At 37.8% G+C, this 10,420-nt stretch overlaps 1 protein-coding gene across 1 annotated transcript in view; it reads left to right on the plus strand.

The window, feature by feature from the left end:
- ARHGAP18 (Rho GTPase activating protein 18) overlaps window positions 1–10,420 on the plus strand; it is a 163,650-nt gene that overhangs the window by 9,836 nt on the left and 143,394 nt on the right. The window lies entirely within an intron of this gene.

A 10,420-nucleotide genomic window follows, 5' to 3' on the forward strand; every position in this document is an offset into this window, starting at 1 on the left:
CTTCATGTGCAGTTTGGATGCAGGCCTTGCCCAGAACAATTATAGATTTGGGGGTGGGTGGGGGTTGGGGTAGAGCAGAGAGGGTGTCTAAAGGGAGCTCATTGTTAGTGGCAGTGGTTTAAGAAAGATGTTCGTGGATTATGCATTTTATATCCAAACAGTCATTGTATTTTCTTCCCCTGCTTGTGAAATGATATGAGCAGTCCTTTTAAAGACAGTAAAAAGTTGAAGATTGAAAAAACAAAAATGTAGGCTTGTCCATCCCTTATTTCTAAACAATTCCCAGGTTTTCACTTAGAAAGCAAGGCTTCAGTGCACGAGTGCATCTTACGGACATCATGGGTCAGAATGGGGCAGGTGATATGCCTTCGTGAAGGATGGAGTTGCTTACAAGACACAAGTATCTCAGTACATAAGGAGCCTTGTACCTCCAGATGTGATGGAGATGTCCAAAGCTCATGGTGCTGAATCAGAGCATCCAGTCTATGAAAAACTCCTAAGAAAGAAGTTTCAGGAGGAGAGGTAAAACCATCCTGAAGTGTCTCCTGTCCTTCAAGAGTAAGCATCCTCAGAGCTCAGGGCAAACCCCTAACAGCTCAACAGCAAACTGCCACTTTCTGCCCTTGGCTATGAGGAATTTTCAGTTTAAGACATAGTTGGTAACCGAGGCGGGAAGGGATTGGTTAGAGTGGGCAGAGAGGGAGACAGGACAACAACTAACAGCAAGGGGTTAGGGATAAAAATTATCCAGAAAGAGAAAGTCATCTTTCAACCACTTGCATGACTTCTTTTATTATGCAGTAAGTAGATTTTCCCAAGCACCTCTTATGTGTCAAGTACTATTCTAGGGATGCAAGGGTGAGAAGATGGGTTAATTCCTGATGTCCCAGAACCTGAATTTTGATGGGGAAAAAGAGGCAGTTAATAAACCTATCAGAATTATGAGTGCTGTGGAGAGAATGTGAATAATGCACGTGGAAGATTATGGACCTTCCAGTGGGTGGTCAGGGATGGGGAGGCGTCCTCTCTTCCCTTCCACACCTGGTGTAGCTGCTACACTACCATGCTTGCTTGTTTAGAGCTTGGCTCCCTTTTCTTAGGAACCACGATGCAATTTACCTTCTTGGCCAAGCAACTGAAGAGTTTGGCTGTACAGGATGTACATGAAGATGGGGGCTTAGACTGACTTTAGTGCTGTCTCTTATGTCAGTACTGTGATAGCAGGGAGCTCCTTTCCAGTGTTGGATGTGTTCATTGAATGCTAAGAATGGAAGATTGCATTGATAGTACTGTCTTCCTTTTTCTTATAAATATGTCTGCCTGACTTAAGGAAAATAAGAACAAAATGCCAAGCAGGTGATGTGTTCTGCTAATATTTAAGTTGACTTTTGGCAGATTTCCACCTTGTTTTATATTCACTGATATACAGACATTGGGACTGGTTAATGAGCAAACGATTAAAGTGTAGACATTTTTAACATTAAATACTTAAATATTATAGACTAAGAAGAAAATGTAGAATTAATCAAATGGGTTTATGATATTGGATACTTTTGTTATAGATTTAATATAAGGTATATTTTGATGGAGAAAGTAGACCCTGTGGGATGATTTTTTTTTCCTTTAACCTAGGCTTGTAGAAAATTTGGGCATCATTAAAATGATCAAATACAGAGTTGATATGTTATATACATAAGAAGAGATATTTTTATAGCCCTTGAGTTCTGAATTAGGTAATAGAAAATCTAAACTTTTTGTACTGATATAGATGATTTATAGTTTTAGGACACCAGTTAGAGAATCCAACAGAAAAATCATGAGTAGATGTGTTTTCAAAATTTTAAATTTCTAGGTTTACCAATGAGATCTGTGAAGTAAAATTACTTGTTTTAAATTCTAGAGTTTTTAGTATCTTGGACCATCTGATTCAATCACCCTCATTTTATATCTATGGAAAACTGAGACTTAGAGAGGTCAAGCAATTTGCTTTAGGATCTGAGTATTATTTCATTTGAAAGTATTCACAGGACACGGTTTCAACCATTTGTAAGTGGAGAGGCCATTTAACGTAGTAGTTATAAATGTCCCTCTTTTGAAATACTGGCGGTGGTGGTGGTTTTCACACGTACCAGCTCTGTGAACTTGGAACTTGCTACTTAGTTTCTCTGAGGCTTCAGTTCCTTATCTGTACAGTCTGGAAAGTGGTCGTGCCCTCTGCCTTCAAAGTGCTTTCCTTGGGATCAAGTGACATAATAACCATAAGCACACAGCACAGTATGGGGCACAGAGAAAGAAAGCAGGGAAAATTGTTATTACTGTTGAACCAAAATACTTCTATCAAACAGATCTTTCAAGAAGATGACAATCTTATCAATTTGTATTAAAAATGCCTGAAATATACAAGTATTCCTAGCTTTTTATGATTAAGGAAATCAACTGCTATATTATAGCAATCTTTTTCTTAAAAATTTATTTAATTATCAGTTAGCAGTTCGACAACAGTGTTATTAGAACTTAGGCCAAGTAGATGACTTTTATTTTGCTTTAAATTACAGCTAATACTTAAACAACAGTTCAGTTACATAGTATTTGCTATGTGCCAGGCACATCTATCAACACATTTAATCCCCCCACACACACACACACAAAAACCAGTGAGATAGGAATTACCATTATCATTGTGTGACAGATGTTGAAACTTCACCACAGAGAAGTCAAGCAGAAAGTCCGGGGTCACTTGGCTCGGATGTGGAGAAGCTGCGGTTTGAGTCCCTCCACCGTTGGCACTCAAGTCACTACTTTCACCCACTACTCTTCACTGAGTACCTTACTGGAGGAGAATTGCTAGTAAGTAGAAAGAAGGGGGACCACAGTTATTGTACAAATCTGTATTTGATTTACCCAGATGGATGCTGATCCAAACAAGTATCTATCAGCTTCTGGGAACTTTATTTCATAGGGCTATTCATACAATATTAAAAATGGTTGCCATTAATTGACTGCTTCCACGGAACATAAACTCCAATAGGGACTTTACACATGCTTCTTTTTTTTTTTTAATCCATAACAGGTTGATATGATGATAATGATACATATGATGATGCCCATTTTACAGGTGGTGTCACAGAGTCTGAGTGAAGTATGTAACTTTCCCCAAATCACAGTTACTTGTCTCACTCCAAAGCCATTGTAGTACTTAAGTTTCTGTAATGAATATTGTGTATATCTCAGTTCTGTGCCCCCGAAACTGTTAGTAAATGATGATGATTATGAACAGCAGATAAAGTAAGCCAACAGGGTTTTATGGAGAATGCCCCCCACAATACTAGAATAATATTTTACCCCATATTTAGGGATAATCACTAATTTTCTGTGTTTCACCTGCAGAAAGGAGTGGGTCTGCTTCATATGCAAAATCAGGGCAGGGCTTTGAACGAGATGATCTCTTTCCAGGTTAAACCTTTCATTTTCCCAGCAGAATGAGAATTTAGCGCCATATTCCCTTAAGTAACACTAGATGGCGCATGAGAACAAAAGAGTTGGGAGCCATTTATAGGATACATGCAACCCTTATTTTGGTTTGCAATAGAATTTATTTTCTGAACTGAATCATTGATGATTTCAGGCTACACATACCTAATGTAAGGAACACCTGACCTGATATTCTGCCAATACAAAAAAAATCTACCTTATCTCCAATTTGGAGTAGAACTTTGATGAAGCTAAGCAGAAAGCCAGTTCTTTATTTTTGTCAGAACATTAACCAAGCAGATCTCCTGACATCATTTTTATAAAGTAACTCTGGTGCTACTGTAGCAAAATGTAAGTACATTGAATATCTGAAAGAGATACTATAGTCAAGGAATACTCCTATGAGCACTATAAAATTAATTTCTGTACCTTTTTGGACATTGCAATATATGTTACCAGGAATGCAGGCTCATGACATTATGCAAGACACAAAGAAAATAACCAGAAAGGGTACACATTTATTCTCTAGGTCATGAAACTTCCACACTTTGGGCTCTATTAACTCAATTTATTTGTGTTTTCCACTATTACTCGTAATTTTCTTTCCATTTCTTTTTTGATTATCTGTGCTTTCTTTGAGGAGTTACAGAGCCTAGTGAGGTGGAATAAAGCAAAAGGTAGAAAACAAAGGAAAGAAATTACAAAGGTGGAAACAAAAGATGAAGTATTCAGATGAGATACCCTAATGTAACCCAGGTCAATAAAATTGCACATCATTTTTCTGAATATCTCTGAAGAAATAAAAAAAATGGTGGACAGATGGATTAATTTAAGCCTTGTACCCTCAAATGAAAAAAATCTGAAAGAGGCACACTAGCCTATGCTAATTTTTAAAAACAGCTTTTCAGGAGAGAAGAAAAATAGCATTCTGAAGGGGTGCCTCCTGAGTATCTTTGCTTTTCACAACTGCATAAACCATTAAGAGGTAACCAGTTGATGGAAAGACAGGTCAGCTGTTTTGAAGCAAGTTTAAGAGTTAACTTATTGAGTACTTACTATGTGCTTAATATTTGCTACCGTTTATTTGTATTCTCTCATTTAATTTTCCTAAAAGTTCTGTGGGGGGTTCATTTATCATCCTCACTTCATGAATAGAAAAACTGAGGCATAAGGAGGTAAAGTAATAAGACTGAGAGCATCTGGCTACCAGGTGGAGGAGCCTAGTCTGTCTGACACTTGAGGTCCAACTTTGAGCCATGTTAGTATGGTCTTCCCTTGAAATAAGTGTGGCATTTGAGAGCCAGACCTCTGCCATGTTGTGAATTAATTGAACTGTTCTTTAGATACCCTCTCATTGTTCTCTTTCTTTCTCACTCATACCCGTGTCCTCACCTCCCACCCTACAAGCCCACTGTTTCCCAGACACTCAGGCACCATAGGTCACTTAAGAAAAAAACAAACAAAAAACAAAACAAGAAGCTCTTCCACCAGTGGTTGTGATCCCTTGCAGGTAACCTAGAGTTTGAACCCAGATTCTAATGTTACTAGCCACAGAATGTTTGATGTTTGATGTTTAGGGGCTGCCTTCCTGGATCTGAACACTGTTCATTTCACTCAGCTCCAGAATTGCCTGCAACAGTCACATCTTGACAATTAACCAAATCTTGGTGAGCTTAATTTTGAGATGACATAAATATAAAAAGTTTAAAAATTAAAAATATATGTTGCTTAGGTCTCCAGAGTCCCCATTTATTTGGCAACAGAGGCATTTCCCACCTACATGCTGGCCTTGTGTCTAAGAAAGTCATCCATAAATTAAAATTTTCTTTTAGTAACTTAGGGGGTGAATGGGTGAAAGATGATTATGAAATGTTATTTTGGCACAGGCTCAAAGGAGGCCTCGGAGAACAGGATGTGGCTCATTGGAGGCTGAATCTGCTTTGTGACTAGCTAGGTGAAATCGGGCACGTCTCCTAACCTTTGTAGTCCCAGAACCTCGCCTGTAGAAGGTGAGGTGTGGGGTTTGATGTGCTTAACATCTTTTTAAGCTCTAACCTTCTAGGATTTTTTAGGCTCCACACCTGAAGGGAGTAATCAAAAGTAGGGCACGCAATTTTAATCAAAGCCAAAAATTATTTCAGGACAGTGTTGTTATAATTAATATTCAAAAGTTCTTAGCGATACTTAGATGAAAGCTCAAAAGGAAAGATGATCACGGCTCAGAAAATTCAATGAGTAATTAATTGCAGATGACTAACGCTCTTCCTCCCGCGCTCCTCCCCCTTCAGGGGCACAGGAATAGGATAAGCAATAAAAGTGACTCAAATTCTTCCTGGCATGCCTAAAAGCCGAAGGAAATTTCTGATGTGATTTAGCATGCATACTTTTCTATCCTTGTTAATTATTGTGAAATAGAATCTGCTTAATATCTAACAGTACTTCTAACCTCATTTGTAATTCTGAGCAGTCTAATAACATCCTTTGTCAACAGTGTCAAATAACCACAAATTTTATTTCACAAAGACATTGGTAGGAGTCCATCTCTCCTGCTTCCTCAGTTCTTTATTATTTCATCTGTATGATCTCACTTTTATGTGGCATCTAAAAAAACAGAACTCATAGAGACAACAGCTTGGTGGTTGCTGGGGGTGAGGGAAATGGGTGAAGGGGGTCAAAAGGTAAAAATTTCCAGGTATAGGATATGTAAGTCCTATAGAAAGCAAACTGTGGTAACTGGTGGGGGAGGGGAGAAACAGATTAGGAGTCTGGGATTAACAGGTACACATTACTAGATATAAAATAGATAAACAACAAGGACCTACTGTATAGCACAGGGAACTGTATTTAATTTCTTATAATAAGCCATATTGGAAAAGAAACTGAGACTATATATAGTGCATGTATGTATATGTATAACTGAATTGCTTTGCTGTACACCTGAAACTAACACTGTAAATTGACAAGTCAATTAAAAAAAAAAGAATTAAAAAAAGTTATCTAAGTCCTAGAGATGTAATGTACAGTGTGGTGACTATACTTAATAACACTGTATTGTATATTTCAAAGTTGCAAAGAGAGTAGATCTTAAAATTTCTCATCTTTAAGAAAAAAATCCTCACTATGTGAGGCAATGGATGCTAGCTGTAATCATTTGCTATGTGTCCATGTTTCAAATCATTATGTTGTACACTTTAAGCTAATACAATGGGATTTGTCAGTTATATCTCATTAAAACCAGGAAATTAGAGCAGATGTTTGCTCAGTCTTATAACAATGTGATTTTTTTTTCTAATGGGGGTGCTGGACAATGGTAATAAAAATTCACACTTAGTCCAAGTAAGAGTTTAAAGTACGGAAACACAGTTGTGGGCTGGGTGGGTGGGCTCTGATATGAAAAGGCACGCCAGAGGAGATTAGACTGGAAGAGGTCTTAGGAGTTATTTGTTCATCTTTTCTTTTCCCGTATAAGGAAACTAAGACCAGAGAAGTTAGGCATTTGTTCATGGTCTCAGGACAGGTTAGTGTTAGAGTTGGAATGAGAAGCGAGGACTCCTGACGCCCAAGTTGATAATTCCCCCTCCACATTCAGATTGCCCGTCTTTGCAGGGACTAGATGTAGAGAAGAAACATGAACAGCAGATAACTTGCAGACTCTGTCTTCTTTCCCAATTAGATCATTTTCATGTGTGATTTCTACCTTCAAGGCCCTGAGACTTAAAGGTCTGGTTTTGGGCGTTATAGTGTGTATAGCATCTGAGTATCTAATTATTACTTTCAGAAGAAAAGATATATGGAATTAACCGTATTTTCTTCCTTGTAAGAAATAACTGCGTTTTTGGATGGACTTAGAATACTTGCTGTTGATATTAATATCAAATATAGTGATAACTTCTAGTGATACATTTGTGTGGTGTGTGTGTTTGTATGTAAGTGAAAGTAAAACCAAATGAATTATTAAGAGAAGCCGAGGACAGCCATGCGGTGAGGCAGGCCGGATCAGTGTCAGGACTTGTGCGTAAGCCCAAGGCCTCAGCGCTGAGATGCACTCTGATTTGGACCTCCAGGAGCCTTGTCATCAAACAGGAGACGGCTTCTGTTACAGTCTGGTGTGAAGTGTGTACCACATCAGGAAGGTTTCTTCTCAGTCATCATCCCCTTAACTTGGCGTAGATGGATGAGTTTGTGCAGTAGACCTGGTAATTTGGTGTCAGTCTGCAATAGCTTGAGAATACTCTTTATCTCTCCTGTCACCCTGGAGAAATTTATAGACAGACAGTTCTAGATCACAACCAAGGTGAAGGAACCACTGCAAGGTAAACCTAATGTTACGGAATCTACTTCTAAGGCAGATTTTCATTAACTAACGAAAATGGAGGATTGGAGGGTTCATGACCCTGTCTTGGATACATTGTACCTGCTCTCACCTGGAATCCAGGGGTTCCAGATGTGTCTGAATTCCCGTTTTATCACTTGCTATTTGTGTAGAAACACAGATAAGTTCCGTAACTTCTGGGAGCCTGAACTGCCCCTACGTGTGAGTTGGCTCTAGGTAGAGTACTTGGTGCACACCATAAATGTAAACCTGTCTAATAGATAATTGAATTAGTGGGGAAGAAAGAATAGACTGTAGAGAGTGGCCTTTTTTCTTTTTTTTAAAAAGTAGTACTGAAGTTCAAGGATTGAGATTTATTAGAAAAGGGAAAATGTTAGAAAAAGTGTTCAAGAATACTTGAATGTTGACATCTGAAGACCTCAAAATAATTGTTAGAACATAGTAAGAAGAGCTGGATTCCTCTCTCAGGTCCCAGATCTTGCTGAAATATTAGTTTCATTGTAGCGAAGTTATAATTTCTTTTTTTAGAATTTGTTCCCTGTGACATTTTTCCCTTTAAGTGGACTTAAAAAAAATTAAGATTTCTTTAGAATTTTTTTCCCCTTATATACTTGGGAATGTATCATTGGAACTTGAGGTCCCCTACCCCTTGCAATTAACACCTCGCAGTCTGATGTCTCTTATCTGTTGGGAAGCCATAAGCTTATGCATTGCTCTTAAAAATAAGCTATAACCTGTGACAGGCATTGCTTGAATGAAGCACTGGCCTGGAGTTAAATATTGAAAATCCAGCAGAAGGCAAGCTGACTTGGAATTTTCAGTAGGTCTGTGGGCTATAAGATGTATAAAAGGTGGGCTAAAGGTATATTTTCTATTAAAACCATGCAGATAAGATGGACAAGAAAGTGTGGAGATAGGGCCAGGTGTTGTCATCTGAAAGTGTAAGCAATTTGAAAACAACAGGTCCTTTGGATCCCTGAAGAATGAAGCTTTACATGCTAGAAATTGGTTGGCATGCAGGTGGTTCACTGCAGTTTCCCTTCTTCTGTAAGACCAGGTCATCAAGGATCAAAAGTCATGCAATTGATTTTCCCCTAAAATTTGTCTCATGGGCTCTTTTGTCTCTCTTTTTTTAATAGTGTAAAAAATCCAAAATGAGAATGTTTTTATTTTTCTTATGATTATGTAAAATAATGCTCACTGTAAAATATTCAATATAAAGAAATGTATGAAAGCTACAATAGCTTCAAGATAACCACCATTACTATTTTAATGACCATCCTTTCACGATTCTCTTTATATATGATGTTACTTATTTTGTAACTTTTTTCTCACATGCAATCTTTTTTCCTTCACCTCTCCCCCACCACATAACTGCTTTCAAAACAAAACAACATGAAATCAGGAAACCCATGTTTACAACCTGCTGTGTACCTTCCAGTGTCTCTCTCCACACTCATATAATCATATGGAAATTTATGGGCATAATGTATTTTGAGGTGTATTGTTTTATAAAAACTAAAAATCTCATCATCTTAGAGCTTAAAACCTCTCCTGACATGAGTGTAGAATTCTAGGTTTTTATACATTTCTAATTTTTTATCGTTGCCTTGCTCACGTCGAATTCAACAGCACTTTTCTTGGCAGTTTGCCTTTGCAAAAGATTCCCAAGGCATTCAACTTAGTTTTCATAGAAACCATTCTTTTTGAACTCCTATTTTATCAGTTTGAATAATATATGATTAACTTATTTAATTAAGATAATAAGTCTAACTGGCCTGAATAGCCTCCTAATTCTTGGTAAACATATTTAATTCAAATGATGGGATAAGAGCCCCCAGCCTAGACATAAGCCTACAAGTTTCAAACATTATGCTTCTACCAGTAGGTTTTACATACGGCTGGAAGAACTTCTATTCCCCCAAAGTGTTTGGTTTCTTCTAAAATGATAGAGACCATACCTGCTGCTGTCTTTCCCCATCATCACCCCTGTGATATTATACAGAGATTCTTATTTATTTATTTATTTATTTATTTATTTTTTGCAGGGAGGAGGTAATTAGGTTTATTTATTTATTTATTTTAGTGGAGGTACTGGGGATCCAACCCAGGACCTTGTGCATGCTAAGCAGGCACTCTACCACTGAACTAACCCCCTACCCGCTAGAGGTTCTTTCCAGCTTGTGATTATATGAACAAGATGTGGTGAGAATGAGCAAACTTACATTCTACTCACTAACTTTGCATACTTTGAATTATATACAGTGTCCTTTAAATAATATGTGATCTGATATCAGTTACCAGTTTCTCTTATGTTTTGATGACAGACCTTATTTGCGGTATCATTCATATACTATAGTTCTGTTGACTCTCTTGCATGTTACATAGTTTCCTAAGAAGATGTGATCTTTCCCTTGGTGTATGTCACTTATTGAATAGAGCCCTTATTATCAAGTCTGAGTCTCTGGATATGGCAAATGTGTGTCTTCTTCTACCTCCCAAAATAGCTTGGAGCATTACTGCAAAGTAACTTCATACCCATTTTGTGGATTATCCAGCCTAGAAATTACAATTAAAGTGGCAGGCCAGGGGTGCCAATGTCTGGAATTGGGTCAA

Source organism: Camelus dromedarius, chromosome 6 (genome assembly GCF_036321535.1).
Source record: "Camelus dromedarius isolate mCamDro1 chromosome 6, mCamDro1.pat, whole genome shotgun sequence".
NCBI lineage: Eukaryota > Metazoa > Chordata > Mammalia > Artiodactyla > Camelidae > Camelus > Camelus dromedarius.